At 39.0% G+C, this 23,753-nt stretch overlaps 2 long non-coding RNA genes across 4 annotated transcripts in view; one reads left to right on the top strand and one right to left on the bottom strand.

Annotated features, from left to right (window-relative positions):
* Positions 1–7,968, top strand: part of LOC137853470 (uncharacterized) — a 51,556-nt gene extending 43,588 nt beyond the window's left edge. For all 3 annotated transcript variants that reach the window (XR_011094525.1, XR_011094524.1, XR_011094526.1), the window contains one exon: positions 7,670–7,968. This is a non-coding gene — a long non-coding RNA (uncharacterized lncRNA). The remainder of the gene's footprint in view (positions 1–7,669) is intronic.
* Positions 921–22,255, bottom strand: LOC137853471 (uncharacterized). Its single transcript, XR_011094527.1, has 3 exons — positions 22,018–22,255; positions 1,568–1,649; positions 921–1,024 (listed from the first exon to the last, which is right to left on the bottom strand). It is a non-coding gene; the product is annotated as an uncharacterized lncRNA (long non-coding RNA).
* Positions 22,256–23,753: the final 1,498 nt, after the last annotated feature.

Raw genomic sequence — 23,753 nt, 5'->3', positions numbered from 1 at the left:
AGCAGGCCTATGAACATGTAAATACAAATGTATGCATTGTTATCAGAATAAGCTTTAAGTGCTGTGTTTATCCTTTTTTCTTGCTTCCAAAACCAGAACTTTAAAGGACTATTTTTGCTAATAACATTTTAAAGAAATTGGATATGCTGAAAAACTACTTTTGACAGGTTAATCTTAAAAGAATTATTTTCTGTTCTTTGAGCAGCTGTGGGAACATAAAATAGGAAAAGTTAGTCTCGTCACCAGTTGTTGTATAAATTATTTTCTGTCCCATCATTTCTTTTTTGAAATATTTTGAAAATTATCAACTAGTTATTAAAGTGATCTGAAACATCTCTGTTACCTATGTGAAGATGCTCATAGCATTCTGCAGCTTCGCTGACAATAATTTAACATCTTTAAAAATAAGCATAAGCATTTTTCAAAAGTTAATTTACCTTAATCTGCAATTGAAATGCCTAAAAAATGACTGCAGCACATGGTGGTAAGCAGTTATGTCCCAGTTTGCATTGCTGTCTAGCTTTCAGTATCTCATGAACACTTGAGGAAGAGAAATAGAGAAATGCCATAAATGTCTAGTTTAATTTCATGGGTCTGCAGATTTGGGAGTACCCTGAGGCTCTGAAGAGCTATTGATACAGGCAACCAGTGTTTAAACTTCGCTATCCTGTGCCCCCAGTTGCTCAGAAATTCAAGGTAACTCTTAGCATCCTCTCCCATCATACACTGCTTTTTGAAATGAGTTTTCTGAAGGATATGGTTTGCGTAATGGTTTGCTGTCTAGCCTGGTCCTGCTTGAGTAATTCTGTCTTGACGAGAACAAGCAGGCTTCACTGTCAATTGATGTGGATCAGCATGGAAAGCTATATATAACACCATCTTGATGCATTAGCAAAGTTATTTATTATTTAATAAACACAGTCTCTTCCTGAGGAAAACAAATACCTCTTTAAGTCTCTTCTGACTACAAATAAACTCTGGTGTCCCGTATTACTGTCACACAACATGTATCCTCTCCATCTATCTACAAAAAAAAAAAAAAAAGAAAAGAAAGAAAAATAAGGAAAAGGGACTTTTTTTCCTCAGGCATAAGAAAGAGCAGTCGCATGGTTTATTATATTAGGAATGTAATTTTCAAAAAGCTCTTGTTTCAGAGAAACTCAATTTTAAGATGTTTAATTCTGATTTATGATGTGTTGTTGTACAAGCATGCTTGAACAGCTACAAAGGAATTATCAGACAGACCCATTATTGCCTTGGCTGTAGGAAGGTAAATGATTCGTTGTAGCTGGCATGAAAGACTGGTGCCCAGCAATGAAGCTAACTGCTTCAGTGAAGTGCTTTATCATTAGTGGTCTTGAAAGCAGGAGCTGAAACCCTGCTTTCCGTTAGAACCAGGGGATAGGTAAGCCAAGCATCAAACGTCCCATCACCTTTGGTGCTGCAGTGGTTTTCTAAAGCCGTGCTCTTAGTCCATTGGGCTGGCAATGTGGTGCACAGAGTATGCTGCTGTGGTGCCCTTTAGCAGGACCTTCAGAGTATTAGCATCAGATAGAGTGTCACTCACATTGTAAATGGTGTTGAGAGAGCTTCTCTGCAGTCCTCAGGTGTCTGGTGAATGGACTGAGGCCATTAGGTGAGGAAGCAGCCTGAAAGAAAATCACATCTTAAGCTATCTGAAAAGTCGGAGAAATGGCAGTAATGAAAGTGGTGTTAATAAAAGTCCTCTGCTTCAAGACGGCTTCCTCTGTGTGGATTTTAAATTCAGTATGATGTCTGGTGTTAAGAATGGGGATGAGCCTTTAGTCTTGCCCAGGGCTCTAGCAGGGACTGAGCGTAGCTGAGCCTCTGTCTGTGCTCCTCCGGGCAGCGTGCTCAGGGAGGGCTTTTTGCCAATCTCTCAGGGGAACAGTGGTGTCCTTGGTCTAGACAAATATGTTTAAGATGGATGTAGGACTACACTTGAAGACCATTCTAAAATAGGAAGCACAGCTCCCACCCCCGCCAGCTCATCAGTGCAGAGGCACCCGCACCCCCACCCCAGCAGTAGCTGCAGCACAGCGGGGGGAGTACAAAACAGGAGTCTGGAGGAGACCCCTGCAGAGCAAACATTCCTGGAGAGTAGCACTGGAGCAATTTGTAGTGTAGATGTGCCTAAATGTCCTCTGTGCTGTGTCCTCTGTCCTCCCTCATTCATTGTACCAGCAAGTTCATAATCCTCCTGTGCACAGGGTAACACTGACTATGGCAAATGAGGTCAGAATTGTGTATGTCTTAGGGAGGCATGCACCTGCGGCTGGGTTTGATCCTAGCAGGATGATGTCAGTTTATTAAGGCTTTTCTTCACTTTTATGCATGGTGGAAAATACAATTGACCTTGTGGGAGCCACTGAGGAGCCTTACTACACCTTGCAGCTTTCTGGAACATTTAAATATGGCAAAGCCAAGACAGAGACTGTTTCATTGCAAGGTTGGCTATAATTAATCCTAAAGCCTCGGGAAAATATCAAAGATGGCACTGACGTAGGGAATTCTACTTTTCTCAAAAACTGTGTGTGGCCTACGCAGACACATTGTTTTCTTCTGGTACCCAGGATACTGTCAAAAATGTCATTTTAGAAAAAGATTGCAGAAAGCTTGTCATTTTAGAAAAAGCGTTTGTATAGACTCATGAGCCTGCACATATCATCTTCTTGGCTTAATATAGTAATGAAAGAAATATTTCCAAGGCTTTGCTGGAGGAACAGATTGGAGATCATGATAAAGAATGAGCATATAGTGCCATTTTTAGCTTGCCTGAGTTAAATTTCTCATGTCTGATTTGCAGTTAAAACTGGATATAGTAGGCTTAGGTTGCCTTCGTCAGCTGATGAAGAACTGGTATCAGGACAGTGGCTGTTCATTTAGCCTGGCTGTGTTCTGCGATCCAGTTCTCTGCAGCTGTCTCCTGAGCTTGTTGATGTGTTTAAAGAACACACATTTGGTACTTCACGCGTGTGGAGGTGGCATGTCTTCACACTTCCTGCTGAGACTTAGCACTATACTTTACAGAGTTGTAGAAACAAAATCCTCTAACATAAACAATCAAAATTATTCTAGGAAAGCAATGACTTTTCAAATCAGGGTCGTGAAGTTCAGACTCACAAAAAGGTCTGTGGCCAGTTCTGCAGTAGCTCAAAACTAAGATCCAACGAACAAGAGAGATCTTGTTCTGCCTTAAGTTAGTTTGTCAGGGTAAATACTTAAATTTTTTGAAATACAAAATAGGTATCAAAACCAAACGTCTTTGATAATAATGGATATGGAAATCCAATGTTATGTTTAACTGAGAGGTTTACATATGGGTGTGGAAAGTTGTATAGACACGTAGACACCAGGACACATCTGCACACTTTATCGTGAGCAGTAATAGCCTAATGGATATTTAACTTGAAGGATAGACCAACACTGTGTGTACTTATATATCAGCTGTTTGTTAAGTGAATGAACTCCGTAGAACAGGGACCATCTAATTGGGGCTATTGGACAAGTAATAATGAAAGAAACAATAAAGGAAAGTGTAAACATTTCTCAGACAGGAAATGTCAAAAAGTAAATAAATGAATGAATGAGTGAATAAATAAGAAGCGGACTGGAAATATGCATGAGGATGTATGGCATGGCAGAAATATGCAACAGGAGGGTAGTGCAAGAGAAACAAGTAGATAATAGAGGCAGATGGAGGACAGGTGAGTGAGTGTAAAGCATGGAGAGGGATGTGACTGTGGCAGCAGCTTCTCCCTTCCAATAAGAGAGTTCTTGGGAGGGAGCACTGGGCTGGGGGGCTGTCACATTCAGAGATAAGGAGCTATCTATCCCTGTGCTTGCCTCGGGTTAAGCACCAAACTCCACAATGTGAACTGTTTATTCTGAAAGATCACGCTGCAGGTAGAGGGGAAGAAAAAAATATGAAAAAAAAATGATGAATATAATGAAAAAAAGGCAATTCAGGAATCATGAGCTGAAATTAAACTTGCGGTATTAGTAAAGCTGCAACACAGTTGCAGCAGTCTTGTGTCTGGAAAGAAAAACAACTCTGAATAGAGACTGTCTTTGAAATGGGTGTTGCTGCTCTGAACTGAGTAGGATTCAGCATCTGATAAGAAATGTTGAAAGGATAAATTGTAGGGGTGAGTTTCATTTTTTTCGAGATGTGAGAGGAAAAAAAAAAAACACACCTCTTTTTTTAAACAAGGATTAGATCTCTTTCACTTAGTACTAAACTTCAGTTTCCCAAAGTTAAATCAGTATTTAAAAATACGTCAGCATTCATCTTATTCCAGAAGGTTGTTGTGGAACTGGTAGAGTTATGCTTTCAAATGATAGAAAATAATGTAATGTTTACTGGTGGAGGGGGAGAATAAAATAGAGATGTCTTATTAAAAGGTTCATAAAGCTGTATCACTTAAGAATTCTGAATGTTTTAGATATACCTTTTCCCCTAAAACTCTATTACTGTCGTATTGCTTAAATTGCTTTATTGTTGATCTATTACGCTGAAAACTAATTTTCTCATTTGAGGTAAAAGCTACAGTTATTTTCTCTATAAACATCCTCAGCTAAAGGCAGTCTGGAAGTTTTTAGGGCTTCTGAATGCCAAGACAGCCAGAAATTATATTTTGCTTCCATCTGAAACAGATTTAAAATGCTGCCATATAAATTTATATTATAGATTAAATATAATTTTTTTATCTGGAGACAAAACCACACATGATAACCTAGCAAAAAGTCTTTGTGCTATAGCTTGCTCACAACTGGCTTTCCTGCTGTCTTTTTTGTTTGGGTATTGTCATGTAGACACACAAGCACAATTCCAGAAAAAGAGATGCATTAATCTAGCATGAATTTCTTTTTCTACAGCAAAAGCATGAGATAAAGGAGTATTCAGTCTGTTGCAGGTCTTTCATCTTCATTTCATACAATTGCTTGTCCATAGAGAGAGCAGTTTTTAGCAGTTGTGACTCAATAATTTTTTGTAACCTAACTATAACTTCCTTCAGCAGAGCACTCAGAAATTATCTATATAGCCAAACATTGCAGACCATGAAAAGATACAATGAAGGGAACACTTGTGCCTGTTCTCACTAGACAATACCCGTCCTGTCCTTATGTGTAAGACTATGGATGGCACTCAGATGCAGAGTTGGAGCCACTCAATTGACCTTGTATGCTGGCATCCTTGTTCCTGCGTTTCTATGGAATTCATGCTCAGGACAAAATTGCACAACTACACTGTGGCTAAGGAGACACACTTAGCATTTGCCACTGAGGATCAAAGATTAGCCAGAAGAATGGAGCACAAAAAGTTAATAATGCCTTGCCTTGCCTAGAAACATTGCTTGTTACAAAAATAACAGCTGATGGGCAGCCAGTGCCATTCAGAGGCCCAAATGCTTATGAAACATAAAGTCCCAAATAATCTGGCAAAATACTATTAAAAGCTGTGGTGTTATGACTCTAAACCTACTAACCAGGGATGTTTGTCTGGGCATGAAAATTATGTCACAGAAAATAAATGAATTGAAGTGTCTGCTAGGCAATGGAAATGATTTAAGTCTTGTATATAATGGGAAGAAATACTCCAAGCATGGAAAACTTGTTCAGCAAGATTCAGTTTGCTGGGGAATTTAGTCAAAAATTCTTCCAACAGAAGTGAAAGCTGACAAGAAAAGCCACATGAGATAAATTGCTATGATGTTAGAAAAACAACATCATCAATATGTGTGATAGCTGGAGTGCTAATTATTGAAAAACTAAACACTGTAGCATACTACAGATGTTGGAAGAAACAACAAGAAATTCTGCATAATTTTAATCTGATGTAGGGAGACATTAATCCTATTCTCCCACAGTTTATGATAACATTGGCATTACAATTAATTATTATTATTTTTTTTGACTAATAGTTCCTGAGTTACCGTGTTCATTATAGATGTTCTGAAATATTCTGGAGCAGAATGCATGAAATTGGTTGGTGGCTCTTCCACACTGCTGCTACTGGTGTGTGGCATTTCCACGATGAAGGCCAACATGGAGACTCCTGCTAAGCAAACAAACCTTTATTTTTATTTTTATTTTTATTTTTATTTTTATTTTTATTTTTATTTTTATTTTTATTTTTATTTTTATTTTTATTTTTAATTTTTTTTTGAGTGTATCTGGGGTTCACACTGTGCCAATGAAGGGGAAAAATATCTTTTATAAGACTTTCAGAAAGCTTTGTCTATTTAGTAGTGCTGAAGCTATTGTTTAAGACAAGTCCATAAGTCAGTACAATCAATAAGCCACAGAAATTCCCGATTAGTAGATTCCCTTTAAGTAGAGCTGAGATCAGTATTTGCATTCAAGTGTTGAATCTAGTCTTCCAGCTATCTAGAAGGTAACAACATACTTCTGCAACTAAAACTCCCTGAGAAAATTATTGTTGACTAATGTGGTGAAATTGTCTGCCCAGGCGAGGAAGCAAAAGTGCAGGAGACCAGACTGCCCTGAGAAATGAATTTGGATTTATTCTACAGTATTTCAAAGTGACCCCAGTCGTCTCTGTGCTCAAGCCTCTTTTAATTAGCTTTCCTTTATAAAAGATGTCCTGATACACAGACAAATCTTTATGAAAGGTGCTAGAGTGGTTTCTTCCATACAGACCAGGGGACCTGGGATGGGAGATTCTCAGTGACTCAACTACCTTTAGTTAGTTAAAGCAGCCTAGTTTTACAACTCTTAGGCCATACAAAAGCTCTTAATGGGTGTATAGATTCACATGGTCTTATTATACAAAGATAAATCACTTTGCTTCCATCCTAAATTGTCTGTTCTGCAGTGTACTACCTGTAAATTAACAATAAATATAAGAGAAGTAGTAGAATTGTGTTTCTGCAAGAGAAATTGATCTGTTAAGATTTAAGTTCTTTGCCAGAGGCTTTAGTAGATCTTTCAGTAAGATTAACTTCTTCCCTAAAGCTCCAAGACCTGGGCTTGTACTTTTTTTGAAGATGCATAAAGGATAGATATCCTTGTCTTTCAGCTCCTGGATCAGATCATGTTCATTTAGCTTGATGATATCATGGCCATAAATTTCAAAGCTAAAAATAGGCTTGACTTTTTCTTTCTCTCTTAATTCTCTGAAATAGATAATGATTCAGTGCTACCTTGTGGCCTTTCAAGTCTAGGTCACTGCATGTTAAGTGAACATATTGATTTGGAGACTCTTACAGTTTGAGGTTTAAAAAAAGATTTTTATATCTTTTATTTAAAGCCACAGGTGAATTTGTTCCTTTACTGCATAGCATACATGTGCCAACTGTGGAGCATAAAACCCTGATTCTGTTTTTTCACTTCAAATAACTCTATACCAAATCTTTAATTTTTACAGAACTGCTTCATAATATGTAAAGCCATTAGAGTATTCGAACTTGCTTTCACGTGTACTACCATGTATCTTGCATAATTAAGGAAAAGTGACACCAAATTTGTGTCACCACAGAAAAGAACAAAGGATGACCATCAGCTCTTGCCTATGGGACTATAATATTAATTGCAACAAAATGACTGTATCAGCGTCTTGGTTTAAAATTAATGTTATGAAAGGTTGTTTTGAAAGAATAAACCACATCAGAAGATTTATTTTTAGATGTCTAAGATGGAGTCCAATAGCAGAGCAGTCAGACTTGAAAGACCAAGCAGAGCACATGAAGTCATCAAGAGGTTGAAGTCTGTGGGAGATGTCCCTCATGTCAAGATTTCCTTGCCAATTTCTCTAGTATATGGAGTAATTCCCAAGACATCCTGTCAGCCTCAGTTAATGGCTATTGTACACCACTGACATTCCTGTGATCGAGAAGATGCTTCTAGGAAGCTAAGAAATTCAAACTCTAACAATATTTTGTTTTTCCTGTATGTGCAATAAGGAGAAACTTGGTTTTGGTCAAAGGCATAAACATTTGGTCATTTTGGTCATTTGGCATAAACTCTGTGCTAGATTAAACAGAAGCTGAGAGTCACATGCAGAAGTTTTGTACTAACACAAGGAATCACAATGACTTTGCTTCTTGGCAGTGACAAGGGTATTAGAAGAGCTGTGTAAGCATATACCTAGTGACTGTTTTGACTGTGGTCTAAGTCAGCAAGGAGAGGAGTGTGCTGACTCTTTTGTGTGTACTCAGTCTTTTTAGTGATTCTGCTTACACAAAATTGAAGAGTTTGGGTCTTATTTTTAAATAACTTTAGCATTCATATCACAGTGTCTGGGCTGTGTGTAATATCCAAAATGGCACAGCTCTCAGTTACAATATGGGTTGCCTATTTATTTTCCTACATTTCTTGGGCTTTGAATTGCCCCACTGTTAATAGAGGAGTGACTCTGTTCCTATGGCTTCAAGGTGTTTATGAAGGTATTTTAACTCTTTATAGAGCATGGAACGCAGTTATAAATACTGTGAGAAGACCAAAAGGAACTTGTTCATCTGAAAATCAGACACTGGGTATGAACAAAATTCTGACATTAAGCTGAGCACTGAATAAAGCAGGGGCCTGGGGTATGGAGAGGAACTTGGAGGGAAGGAGAATAGAATGAGGCTGTCACAGAGAGCATGGTCACGAAAGAACTGCATTGAACCCAGTGCATGTATTTTATCTTATCTTACCTCTGTGATAGGATTTTGCATTTAAAAATGTCTCTTCCCCCTTCTCATGAGTGTAAACCGAGATAGAATAAAAATAAGAAAACATAAAGATTAGTTTCTATCACACACGATGCTTGGTATTTTCAGGCTATGCCACCAGCAAGTGTTAGATTGGAACAAACAGCTTGAACAGATGATTTGTGTGCCATTTGTTACATGTAGCAAATATATGAGCAGTTAGTAATGGACTTTTCAGGGAACTGACAGTCATTTCCAGCAGGCAGTACTGATAATCTCCATAATTAAACCGGTCACTGTGATGAAATGCACACACAATTTTTATAAAAAATTTGTCTCTTCTACTTTCTGTATCACCCTTGCTCTTTGCCTTTAGATTACTAATGAACAACTTAGTATTATTCTTGATGAGCATCTTAGTGTGTGCAGTTGTGTACAGCACGTGAATGCGTCTTCTGGTTTTGATAGTTAATGAATCAATTTGCAAGCTATAACTAAAGCAAAAAGAGTGCCTGGACATTCTGTGACAGTTCACTAATAAGCACAATTCAGAGAAATTAGCAAAGTCTTCCTAGCGTTGGTATTATTTAATTCAATATCAGTTGATATTTTAGATGCAGTCCTGCTAAAATTGTTGTATTGTCTATGTCTCAGCAAAACTTGACAAGTACCTCTTTCTGAATACATGTTAATTTCAGTGAAATAGTAATGTTTTAAGTATGGTAGAAACCACCTCAAAACAAGTCTAAGCAACTCAGAAATGAGCCATCTCTACAACATCTGCAGGATGGATAGATCAGTAGTCTTCCAATTTCAAGTGCAAAAGAGTCTGTCTTCTTTACTAGATCACACAGAACAAAACAAGGTCATGAGCCCGCATAGCAAAACTGTTCTTAGAGAAAAAAAGAAAAAAAAAAAAAAGAGTCTCAGTAAATGCTAAATTCATAAACAGAACTAAAAAATAAGCAAAGAAGCCCAACTCTGTTACCTTCCTGGGGCCTATATACATCCAATTGATATTCACCCTAAAATTAAATACCAGCCCCGTCAGTGTATTGTTTACAGGTTAGCATAGTGCAGTTGTTGGAAAACACAGTCACTACAACATTTGCAATGGATGAAAATAACTCATTTGCTTAAAAGTTGCATTTATCTTAGTTGCCTGCCTCATGTCTCCACCTTCTAGCTGCCAGAAGATTGTAGTCAGTGATGTAACTGCTACAGTATGGAAAAATACAGTTAGGAGAGGCACTTCTGACAAGCTGCATATAGCTCTGCCCCACTTACTAAGGAATGCAGCCAAGCAGAGGAACAAAGAAACAAAACAAAAAAATGCTTGAAGCATCCTGTGCATCTTCTCAAAGCTCAGCGTATCATATGTCAGCATGATTTTCCCTGCAGTGACAAGCCTAATTCTTTACTTGATACAAAGGAATGTAGGAGACAGACAAATAGTTCATTCTGATACTCAGCTCTCCATCACTGTAAGAACACGGGGTGCTGTCAAAGGCCACTTTCACTTTGAAAAAGTTCCATAGGCAAAATCTAAAGCAAACTATTATTGAAAGGTTTCTATTTTGAGAAATCCATGAGCAAACTAAAAAAAGATGGCAACTCCTTCATCCTGCATCCTGTCTCTTTCCTCTGTATTATTCCTTTTCCCTTATCTCTCCCTAAGCAGCGGCCCATCCTCTGTACTATTTAATTTTAATGTTTATTATTATTTTTTTTCCCAAGCACAGAGATCCATGCTTGTGGTTACACCCAGCAAAACTTAACTTGTGGCTCAAGGCATGACCAATGGTAACTCACATACCTCGTAATTAACACTGCCCAGGCAAGTAGCATTTTTTCAATACAGGCATAAACTATTGAAAACTTTTTTCCTGACTTTTAATCTTAATTACAGGTTATTGTGCTTGGTAGTTTCTCTTGTAGCAAAATCAAATTGAAAATCCCTGCACAGAAGATTTCCTGTTCAGATCATTTCACTTTTGTTTGTCACTTTACATATTCATTTTTATCCCTCGATTCATTTTCCCTGAGCCATGAATTTCTGGAATGTACATGTAAATGTAATCTCTTAAATTTTACAGATTTTACAGTTGGATAGAGTGAGAGTTAGTCACCTCCTACTCAGAGCACAGCTAACGACCCTGTGGGAGGAGGATTGGGAGAAGTTTAAGGCATTTCCCAAAGCCATGATGTCTATAGGATATCAGGGCAGAACTTTTGCTTAAGAGGTAATTAAAGCAGATGAAATGGCCTCCTGCCATGCAGACTAGTTCATCATCAGAAGAGCCTGGAATAGAAAGGGGAAGATACCCAAAGCATTTCTGTGACTCCTACAAGCAATTAGGTGAGTGGGTACTGCAGGAGCACCTTTTCTCACACCAAAATCCTCAATCCAAGAGGAATTGTTGGTGAAGTGATGCACTGCTGCTATAATGGACAGCCATTTTAAACACAGGAAGAATGAGCCAAGGCAGGATGTCTCACTGACGTCCTTTGTGCTGCAGATGTGGCACCAAAGGCCACTGAGCTGCAATTAAAAAAGCTCTCAGACCTCTGCATTTCTGGAATCAAAGGCACCTCTCATTATGTACCAGGATACCACTACTGATCTGCAAATTGTTACAGAGGATGAGTGTAGCGTGCTTCCATCAGGGTAGCATGAGTCCAGGATTAGTTTCATTATGAGTCCTTTCAAGCCTTGATCTTGGTAAACCAAAGTGCTTTGTTGCTGGCGCTCTTCAAGCCAACAGGCTTACTTGTTAGATGACCCATCCTCAAAATGAAAAGGAAATTTTCTAATTGGACTAAATTTGCATGTGGGAGAGTTTAAGGTCCAGTTTCTGAAAGGAGATTGGTGCCTTTTAATTCTCTGAACTGTCATAGGAACACAACACTTTTCAGCATTTCTTGTGGCTTGGTCCTACATAGTCAAGTATTTAGATAGAAATATGTTTACAAAACTCCTGTTACTTTCTGCTGAAATAAGCACTACAGGCAGTCAAGCGTTGTTTTAAAAACATAACATAATATAAAATTAGTTTTTATTTGACATGAAGACAGGCTTTTATTACTCATTCTTCTGTGCTTGGTGCTTTTCCTCCTTCTTTTGTCAGTGACAATACGCTCTTTACTGATCTGGAAGATGATTATAAAAATGACCCCTTTTTTCTATCAACCTTCCTACTGAAGTACTTGTAAAATACCATGCATTATGACATTTACACAGCAATAGAGAAATTAAATAAATTCCTTCCCTACTTAAAAAAAAAAAAAATCTAATAAAAACATCAGTCATCGTTAAAAAAAAAAAAAAAAAAAGAAAGAAAAACTTTACTAATGGAGGAAAGCAATTTTAAAATGAAATGAAGCCCAGCTACAAAAGCTACACTGAGCCACTGAGTAATTGTAGCACATCATAACCTCCTGCCCTGCCACTTTCCCCTTTAAAATTTTTGGATTACCGGTTTGGCATTACCCGATTAAAGAAAAACAAGCAAAACAAAGCAAAGCAAAACAACAACAACAAGAAACCAACTGGGCATGCAGGAAGCAGGTTATGTGCGAAGTCTGTGTGGTATTACCAAAATAAACATGCCAGAAACCATGTACAGGACTCCACTAGAGGCAAAGGGGATTTGGGTGAGGGGAAGCAAGAAAAAACAGTTTTGCAGCCACGCCAGGAAGAGACAGAGCACAGTGTCACCAGGGCAGGACTGCTCCAAGTGATTGACTGGTTCAGTAAGACCATTACCCACTCCTTGGCCAGTGGAGCAAAGAGAAACATCTTGTACAGCATCTTCAGCCACAGGGACGCAGAGACTTTGCTTGACACAGGCAGCCTCTCCTCGTTCCAGCAAGTGACTCAGAAAGATCTCCATCCGCTTAGAAACATCTCTAGCTTTAATCTGGAGCTCTGGGTGGTCACTCAATGTCAAGGACCAGCAGCCCGCTTGTGGGCGAGACTACAAACAATTCTTTCTGCTTGTGTAAATCAATCACAGATCCCAAACTGACTGTTGCATTTCTCCTCTTTTATTTTCCCTGACCTATTTTGCCTAACTGTATATGTGACTCAGACTTCCAGCTTTGCCACCTGAGGTTTTTCCAGAGCTCCAGATTTGCCCGTTTGTCTAGATGAGACATCAAACTGTGAAATAGGTAAAATTACAGCAATCAACGTCAAAATTGAGGAAGTGAACTGTGCAAAAGCTTTGGGCACTGAGAAGGAAGTGCTATCTGAGGGCACCTTAATCCACCACCTATTTTGGCCATAGGGCTTGCTGTTTGATACCTTTGACAAAAGGGAGGCTATATGCTGTGAGTTAATTTCTTGCAGGTAACATTTCCATTCCTCCTTAGCCTGTGAACAACTCCAGTTATCAGGCAAGGCAAGGAGTATGGCACGGTAAGGAGTGTGGCATACTACAGCATTTTGACACAGATTGCTTCCTTGCAATGCAAGAGGTATCTGGAACATCCTTCCTGGACCCACCTCTCCATCCAAGTAACATGTCCATGGGTTTGCAGGGATTGTCAGCCAAGAAGACATGGCACTGTACAACAAAAGCAAATCCAAGCCCTGTAGATTGTCAAAACAGTCTTCCCAGATAAAAGACTAAAGAAAGAACTTAGTACAGAAAGATGCTGATAAAAACTATAAAACAGCAGAGAACAGTGTGAAAGTGATAAGTACTTTTCTTATAAGCTCAATGAACATATGTACTGGTAGGCAAAAGCCTCATAGCTAGCAGCAACATTTGATGGATGGCACAGACAATATACTTACCACATCTCTGTACATAACCCAGAAGCCAGAATCATAGAATGGTGCCAGAGTCATAACACTAAAGCTATGGGTATTTTGGCAAGGAAAACACAATTCAGAAACATAAGGATTACAAACTGTTAGAGAGGATTTAGTGCTCTTTTTGCAAGTAGCCTTTATTGAAGTTTGCTTCTGGGTCTTATTTGATTAACAGGTACAGCTTGGGAAGATCCACTCAGTGAGATATAATCCCAGCAAGATTCATGGCTGCTAGTGGCTCAGCAGTGGGAAGTTACAGCTGCTAAGGATTTTGTGAGATCCAACAAGTCAACAGGTCCCAGGAAATGACAAGGTATGGTTTAATCGTTAGATATTAGCTAAGGTCCTCAAAGGAGAGACGCATTTCTTTTAGCACTGACACACTCTTTAAGTGCCTGTAGCACGGATTAGATAAGCAAAGAGGGAAGCATATGGCAGCCCTGGCTGGGCAAAAGTCGGTAAGGCACTTCTGAGTAGTCTTTTAATTAAAGATATGAAGCACGCTAACAGAAAGAGTCTCCTGGGCACAGGAAAGCAGCACTAATTCACTGAAAGCCTAGCAGAATTAAAAAACTAACTGAAATAAATGCCATCCTATGCTTCCAAGTGTTAAATAGGCTGATGGACTGGGTACTTTCCCACCCCTTGAAGCCCATCTGTTTTGCTCTACTTGGCCTTCATTGTCTGTATTAGCTCAGGAGCCAGCAGAGCCCTCCGCCAGTCTCTATGTGTAATTCCAGCTCCAAGTAGGAAAAAATAAAGAGTTCAGAGACTTATTTCAAAAGATGATTTTTTTTTTTCATGGCAACAGGTAAAAAAATGTACTCTACTGTCTAATTATGCAGCAGAATGGGTAAATAAAGAACAGTGCAAAACAGATGTGACATTGGCAGTCATGTTACACTGGTATATGTAAATTCTGACTCTGTGAATACAAAAAGAAAATAAAAACAAATGTAAAAAAAAAAAAAAAAGAAGAAGAAGAAGAAAGGTAGATACACAAAATCAAGAGTCCAGATTATATGAAAGAAATGCTAACAAGGAAAGAACCTATTTTGACACAGTTTTGCCTTAGCTAAGTTCTGCATTTCAAGTAGTGTTCGGAAATTTGTGGGCAGACAGTTCCACATCAGCATGGGTTCAGGGCCAGAGGAGTACGGCCAGAGTGCCAGTCCTCTCATTATTATAGCTGAGGCTATAAAATAGCTCAAACTATAAATGACATTTGGATATGATCGTAACATATTGTCTCAACTTTAGTAAGTTAAAATGCATATTTGCTGGCTTTTTGTACCCAGATTGTTTCTCCTAGCATTCTGACCATGGAAGCCCTGGGTCTCTGTCTTGTTCATCTGATATTGTCTGATCCCACAATTGCCAATTGGCCTAACTGACACAAAGTTGAGCTGCCCATAGTTATCACTTCTATATGCTAACCTAATAACTGTAGTTCTAGAATTATCAAGTCCTATTATATTTACAAGCTGCTGCATTTCTTGAACAATGTACAACACACAGGCATCATGGAACAGCTGGGATAAAAGACAGGGCTACCCTGAGGAAGGTTCCTTTGCCTCAGGCTCCCTGACCCAACAAGTCATGTCCCTCAACTCTGCCTGGGAGTGAGCTTGAGTGCATGGTAGAAGGAAGGGAAAAAAGTTATGCCATGTTTCGGCTGTGCAGGCGGGGTACACCATATTCACCCTACTTCTACCTGCAGCAAGAAGATGGGAGAATAGATGAGATTTAGAGCAGAACAAGAGTGTGGGGGAGATGTAGCACTTCCACATCTCTCACTTGCCTCTCTTCCTCTCCTCACTCCTGGCTCCCATTTATTCCCACTTCCTCACTGTCATTACTACGTGGGCTGCCTGCTGAGTAGGCACCAGCAGGAATTACAGACTTTTCAACATATATACCTCCTCTTGACACCCACCTCCTGGGTGCACAGTGCACACCTTCTTGCTCCACCTTGGCTATGGCCCTACCACTTGTTCGCCCAGGGGAAAGCAGCAAGCTTTCAGTTTGCAGGAGATGAATACCCAAGAGGGATCTGGCCCACAGTATATGAAACATGCTGGATTCTCCTTGCTGGCAGCCTAAGCTGTCCCATGGGTAAGCTCTGTCTGAATCAAGTTCAAGAAGTATTCAAAACACTGCCAACCGGCCATTGAGACAGCATGATGAATGTCCCTGGAGTCAGGCTTTAGCAGACAAGCAGAATCAGCCTGAAAGTAGAAACCACCATCCAGAGCAATAGCCAGCAGTTATTAGGATTTCACTAAGAATGAAGTTGGCAGGGACTGAGAGGCATATTGCTAAAAACATCTTGGCAGGTAGCAGGAGAAAAGGCAAAAACCTGCTTGACTCAGCTCTCTTTGGTCATATTAAGGTAGCAGGAGGCACTGCAGCAGGCATTTGCTGAAATCACCTTCTGTGGGTCTTCCTTTGATATGTATTAAAACCTTATTAGTGGATTCTGCACTGAATCCTGCTCAGTCCTGGAAAAAATGATGAAGGAGAAAGAACCATTCTTCCCATCAGGGAAATTTTTGTCTTAAAGCAAATACATACAGGCTAAGAGTGCGACAACTAGTAGGTGCAGCACGCTGAACATATCTTAATCTGTTGGCAAGGCCCCTCATCCCTCAGTAGAGCAAGCAGCATCTCACAGTTTACTAGTCAGTGAACTTCCTAAGGAAGCATTCAGCTCCTGCATCCAGGTGATTGATAACGATGTTGAGCAGAAGCAATGCTAGAACTGAGCCCTGGGGAACACTGCTAGTGACTGGCCACCAGCCAGATGTATGCCCATACAAGCCCATGTTACCTGCCATCCAAATAATTACAGGGAGTCACTGTCTTGCTTTAATAAAATTTTATCAGTGTAACAGAGTGAAATCCTTATAGAAAATTGCATTTGATAAACAAGTTCTTGGGCAAAGGTTGGTCAAAAAAATTAGGGATGATCAAAGTCTCGATTTTTCAGTCTAGAACCAAAACTAATTTTGTGTGTCAGTGACTTTATGTAAGTTGGGGATTGTTGTACGTTTCCTTTTGCAGCTATGAGAAGCAGCATAATTAAGTCCATCTACCTATTTATTTTGATAATTATCTGTACTATGTTTATAACATTTTCATCATAGCTGTTGTGACACCACAGATGGCAAAACTCTGCATGTTGGCTGTGGAATCAGACTGAGAGAACCTCAGGGCTTTAACTGATGTTTTTAAAATCCCTTGTGAAGTACTGCAGACACCTATTACCTCATACACCCAATCATCACACATGGACAATTTTATATTGCAAAAACACGTAACGTGGCTGTAGTATATCAATCCCATTTTTCTCAAAGCTCAAAAATTTTGAACAGTCTGCCTCAAGAAGTCCTTTTTCACCTGTAATAGTTTCAAGGCTTAGCTATAATACGCTGAGCTCCAACTGAAATGAAACAGTAACCCTGTGAAAAGACAGGCTGCAATTCTCTGCCTGTCATTAGTACCTCAACACTTCGTTGTAATGTCCAGAGTCTTCAAATGTAACAAAAATGAACATGGTCACAAAAAAAGCAGGAGGAAAAAATAATCTTTTTTTTTTTTTTTTTAATCCCGTGTCTTTTGTTGATTAATGGACATGCAGTTAATTGATAAGGGAATTAATTTGAATGGGTAGGAAAGGCAGAAGTTCAAAGTACCATATTGCTCTAGTTGAAAGCCTGCTGTCCAAGAGCCATTGTCCCTTGTAAAGGTAGAGAATGATGGTTCCTAGCACAGACCATGAGATGCCATGGGAAAATTGAAAGTTATCATGCAACTAGCTGCAAATTCCCATCTGTAGGTCAGGACTGAGGCACAATGTGTATGAGAGTGCAAGAGACATTTAAATAGGTATTGCATCTCATTTGTAGATAAAATCTTCACTTTCCAGTGACATTTCTCTTGCTGAAAGCCATTCTGTACTCTGAGAGTTCATGATTTTTTTCAAATATAAATGTCTGAGGCTGCTGAAAGGCAGTGGTACACTAAGTTACACTATATGACAGGCAGACAAGCCATTCTAAGAAAAGCCACTGATCTGAGAGGTGAGGAGAGAATAAATGGAAGAGAAACAAAGCAATAAAGTGAACATACTTATGAGCATTGTTTTTAAAATGTAAAGCTGAAATAATATTTCATAATAATTTACTGCACACACTAAAGTATGCATTTACGACATGGAATTTAAGAAATAGAGGCAAGTCATACATAAGGGCTCTGCTTATTTTATAGGAGAAAGAAGATCAGGTAAAGAAGATAGAACCATGGATAAAGAATGTCAGGTAATGAGTGATGGCAAACTGAGGAGTAAAATGTTTCATAATCATCCTGCAGTGGAAAATGAACATTCGAGACCACAGGGGCTACTGAATGTGTTGGGATTGCTCAAAGCCATGTTATGCTGTTTAAATTCATGAGTGACTGAAAACACAACTGGGTATCAGATAATCCTATGTTCTCATGGGAGGCCTAATGTGTTATTTCATTAAGACACTCAACCATTTTTAACTGCTTGAAAGATTTTCTGGTTTTCCATGTCTATCTGATAAAACATGTTTTTTCTCCTTATTGCCCTTGCTCATTCTCTAAGACCAACATTAATGTTACTCTTGTTTTAAATCTTATAGTACTGGAAACACCTGAAATAATCAGAGTGAGAAACATGAGAACACTAAGAATCAGGGGAAAAATCTAACTTCTCTCCATGACAATTTACGGGAAAAGAAATTCATTGGGTGAAGTTAAACTATATTTCTCTGAAAATCACAAGGCTTATTGCAGCAAGATAAAAGTTGTTCCAAAGAATGGTCACTGTTACCAGAGTGCAATATGTAACTGTCATATCACAGATTGCTGCAGATCTCCTGCATCTGGCCACTTCCAAGCCCCATGCCGGGGCAAGGTATAGGTAGCTACCATACTCCTGAGAGCAGAAAGCTGTGTGGATGTGCAGGACTTGTAGGACTTTGGTAATTTTGCTTGTCTCTTGGAAGAATAAAAACCTTTTATTTTTATATATTTTTGTTTATATATTATATATATTTATATATTTTATTTATATATTTATTTATATGTATATTACATAGAATTTTAATAATATGTTGTTATTTTTATGTTTTGTGTTTAAAGGGCTTTGTGCCATCTCCTACTGTATTTCAAAATCAATTTTCTCCTTTGCTTGCCCAAGTTCCAGCTCTAACACTGGAAATGCTACAAAAAAAGACTAAGGGAAAGGCACCATGGTTGTTGTTCCCTACTTGGGTCTTATAACCTAAATCTTAATACTTCTTTTCTTTTATTTTTTTTTAATTAATTTTATTTTTTTCACCAGTGCCTCTGGAAATAATCCGACTACAAGGGGAAAAATCCCATGAATCTCAATCTATCTCCAGACTCAGCTGGGCAAGACAAGAAAATGTAATGCTGATGGTCAGAAAATTACAGCACATATTCATGACCACAGAACACGTTTCAGAAAGTGAAGAGCTTTCCACCACTAGAAACTACCAGAATATTTCTGTAATTTTTGAATTTGAATTTGAATTTTTGGCAAGAGGGAGACTAACTCTTGTAAGTTATTTATGAACTCAAACTTAGTAGAATGCCTGTGGCAGCTAACTGAGAAGGTATTGCAAGCTTCTAAACAACTGATTTCACTAAACGCAATTCAGAGTTGATATCAGATTCATGCAATCATGTTTTCTTTGTCTAACAATTCTTATTAATAAATCTCAGGGACCATTTTTAAATTTGTTATTTGCTGGTGCTCCCTTCTTTTCTTTTTCTTTCCCAGTATTTATTATGGTGCTATGCAAATTCTGCTCAGGGAGTATGAGCTGGGCCTAGCAAATCCAACCAGTGAGGAATTCCTTCTGTCTAGTGAAAGCTACTTGAAGACAGAATCTAACCTCTAAAACCACTAGTTCCAAAAATGTCCTAATATAAAATGCAACCTTTAAGTATGTGGTTGGACTCATTGGGTAAGTAATTTTTATGTTACCTACATTTATTTGCTTGCTCTGACATGTAGATTGCATACCAACTCTGTTTCCAAATTATTTTTGCAAAAGTAGAGCAGCATATCTTGACCCCTATTATGAATTAAACTCTTGTAAGTCCTATATAGTAATTCTTTCTTAGTAGATAACAAAATAGAAAGAAGTGTCAGAGATTTACTATAAATGGAAATTGTTACTTCAAAGATTATTCTACAAATGTGAAGTACTAAGAGGACTTGAGCTGTTCTTTTCTGCAAAATATTAGAAATAATTACTTTCCCTACCCATACAGTTGATATTTCTTTTGTTAGCTGATGAAGAGTCCTTATTGTGGTTGATATATTATCCCTTAAAAGTTCTTTAACCTACATCCCAGCGATAATTAAACTGGTTGCTTTGAACAACGCCACGTAAAATAAAGTTTATAGTTGAAGAATCTGAACACACTTCGGCTGTCAGACTGTCAGCATGCATTAATACCTGGTTTGAACCTGAACGAGCAGGTGAGTCCTTTTACCATAATAAATAAACAAATGATATAGTTTTGGTGGGTGTAAGACAGTTCTTCCTTGAAGCAAGATAGCATTTGTCGGTGTCATGCTAAAAGAAAGTAGAGTGGTTATTTTGTTCCTAGAAACCTTTGATCTCTTGCTTCACTGATCATGCCAGGTAGCTTGAACTCCTGAGACATGTGGGATCTCTGCAGGGAAAGTCTCCATAGCTATGCTGCAAAGCAAGGTTTATATTTTCTGTAATTGCATGATTCTTCCTGCTCTTCTTGCCCATTACCGTCACAGAGCGTGAAAGGACAATAGCCTACCAGATTCCTACAACATGTCTCCTGCGAGGAAGCAGCCATCCCCCGATTGCCAGTCTGGGATTCCTGGGACAGAAATCTTTCAGCAGCATTTGAGCTGACACAGTGCAATGCACATGGCAGATTTTACCCAGTTTTGTAATCCCTGTATTGTTTAAATGACTTACAATAATGTTAGCTCTTGTACTAGTACCGCTGTTTCTCTGTGGGAACATTTAGGGAATACTGTAAATCCTTCAGTAATTTTATGGGCAAGGCTATATAATACACTTATTTTGGGCTTCAGCTCACAGTATCATATGATTCTATCAGAATCCAGATATGGTAAGCTCCTTGCCTTTACAAATAGCTTTAAAGGAAGAAGAAACTCTTTAAAATATGAAATTGATGCAATGTGATATGCCTGGGAGTGTGAAATGTGCCCTAAAGAGTGTGAACTCCAGAATACATTTTCATTTGGTATTTATCCCTGAAGCCAGGATCCCAGCAAAGCTAGTGACAACCAGGCATGCAAAAACAATGACAATTCAGGATCAGATAACTGTGGCAAGTCCTGCCAACTCACTAAGTCAATGTGCCCTGCAAATTAATGAATCTATTACAGGTTCTACTGCTGCTCTTGCCTCTTCTCTTAAATTAAAATGTTCCTGTTTTCCATTGCTACTTCCACTGAGCATGTAGGACTATGACAAAAGGCTACTGAGTATGGAGCAATGGAAGGCTTGTTGGCCATACCTATGGGCTCTGAATCCTCTTTTTCTAGCCACCCTGGGCTGCAAATGCTGTCTAATAAGGAGATGTAAAAACTCAAGCTAATGCTGCGTAGTGTTGAAAGTTCATGAGTGTTGCACAGCCTGATAAACTACTATTTTTCTGTGTAAGGACCCCTGGAAGTACACATGGGGATAAGGGAAAGAGCTGAATCTGTCAGGAAGCTGTGATTAACAATTATGTAGTTAGAGCCAGAAGCAGAAAATAGCTGTAACTCTGCAGAAAAAATAGAATTAATAAAGCCTATTGATTCCTTTGAGCCATCATGTTATCAGCCTGCTTTACTCTCAGTTTATAGAATTGGCTCATTTCCATCTTTTAAACTCATTTATGAGCTGTAACTGGAGCCATCATCTGGCCTTTTGATATTTGTTACTATTTTCATCTGTTATCATTTAAGTGGTTTTGCCATTAATGAAGGCTTTTAGATTTCTTTCCTCTTTGGGCAAAGCTGTTTTAATTGCTTGGCTGCTAATGAGCTAACAGTAGTTGGTTTGAACATTTGTGATCTGACAGTGTATTCTCAAGGGACTAAAAATATGCCCATTACTGATTTACTAGAAGTAACCATGACATTTAACTGACTGAGGTCTTTATCTCATGCTGCACTTTATGTGACCTTTGGTATCATTTTGGCCAGCAGAATAAAGAAAATCTTAACGGGGAGTGAAAAGAAAATAAAATTGAAAAAAGTAGGCATGATAAATCATCTCGACTTACAACTATGAACAGAATTAAACATGTATGTTTGTTCATTTCTATTTATTTTTACTTCTTTCTCATTAACCCTATTTTTATGGCTACTATTTCTGAAGAAAAGAAGCTGGAAGAGGAGAAAGGAAATAAATTGACAAACAGTAAATGTAAAAAGAAGAGAAACAGCAACACAGGCCTCACCCTGATTCTCTGCTGCAGCTCCGATTGGAGCTGTTGAAGCTGCTCACCTCCTCCTCCCCCTCAATGTTACGGCCTCTCCAAGATCCGTGGGCATAACCAGGCATGCAGATTTGCGCTGTGTTAGCTGAGGTACTTGGCTTTACTGAATCATTCAGTGTGTTGCCCTGCCAACAGCTGAGGTCAGAAATACTGCAGGGGCAGTAGCATCCCTCCGAGGATGGATGGTAGCTGCTGAAAGCAATCCCAGTAGCCCAGCTCAGGTGCCAGGAGAGCACTTCTGACCAGCTAATTTTGTGTAAATCCAGTGACACTAGGTTTTTTACTACTGTAACTCAGAGGAGAATGTGACTCATGAAAACTGTAAAAAATGGAGAAACATTGCATCAGTTTGGAAGAACAGGAAAAGAAGAACACCCTGAAGGAGTTCAAGGAAAAAAAAAAAAAAAAGTTTTAAACTAAAAGAGGGTAGGTTTAGATTCAATATTTGGAAGAAATTCTTTACAATGAGGGTAGTGAGGCACTGGAACACAGAAGTTGTGGATGTCCCATCCCTGGAGGTATTCAAGGCCAGATTGGATGGGGTTTGCGCAACTTGTTCTGGTGGGAGATGTCCCTGCCCATGGCAGGGGGGCTGAAACTAGATGCTCTTTTAGGTCCCTTCCAACCCAAACCATTCCATTTTATGAAAAGTTAGGAGAAAAAAATGAAATGAGGGAGAAACCAGCTGTTGCTCTGCACAAACCATCTGTACCTGTTTATCAGTGGAGCAACAAAGATCTACAGCAATACATATTTTAAAGGACACTTAGAAGACGAAGTGAATGCAAAATGCAGCTGTTTGGTTATGCATGAAGACCTGTTCCGGAGGAGTTTTTGACAGTGATTTATGCTGCACAGTCTGCTAGTGAGTCAAGTCTCCAGATGTTATTCAATTTTAGGGTTTGGGGTTTATGTTTGTTTGCTTTTTGTTGTTGTTTTGTTTTGTTTTGTTGACATTTAAAGCTCTAAGAAACACCTTAGTCCTTTTGCCAGACCAATGCTTCCTTCCTAAACTATAGCTCCATTCAGCTGGAGCTGTTCCTCCTTGTTCTATCACTGTTTGCCCTTGTGAAAAGTAGCTCTCCATCTTGTTTCCTGAGCCCCCTTTATGTACTGAAAGGCTGTAATAATGTCTTTCTGAAGACTTCTCTTCTCCAGGCTGAACATCCCCAGTTCTCTCAGCCTTTCTTCACAGGAGGAATGCTCTTCATAGGTGCTTCAGCCCTGTGATCATCTTTATGGCTCTCGTCTAGACCTGCTCTAAAGGTCCATGTATTTGTTGTTCTGGGGTCCCCAAACCTGGATGCAGCACTCCAAGCAGGGCCTCACGAGGTCAGAGCAGAGGAGCACAATCCCCTCCCTCCACCTGCTGCCCACCCCTCTGGTGATGCAGCCCAGGACGCAGTTGGCCTTCGGGGCTGCAAGCACACACTGCTGGCTCGTGTCGAGCTTTTCATCCACCAGAACCCCCAGGTCCTTCTCTGCAGGAAGTAAAAATACTTGATTTTTAAAAGCCAATTGTTTTAGTCCTACTCAAAAGAAAAGTCTGTGGTTTCATCATGATCAAAATAGAAAATAACGATGATTGTTAGGTCAAACTGAACTACTTTGAAATCCAGTATTATTATTTCATTAGATTTTCACATACTTTCACACCATTTTAAATATTAAATAATAACTTGATTTTGAAATATAAC

This window comes from Anas acuta, chromosome 3 (genome assembly GCF_963932015.1).
Source record: "Anas acuta chromosome 3, bAnaAcu1.1, whole genome shotgun sequence".
In the NCBI taxonomy this organism is placed as follows: domain Eukaryota; kingdom Metazoa; phylum Chordata; class Aves; order Anseriformes; family Anatidae; genus Anas; species Anas acuta.
The sequence above is the reverse complement of the archived record's forward strand: the minus strand, read 5'-3'. Positions and strand labels throughout refer to the sequence as shown.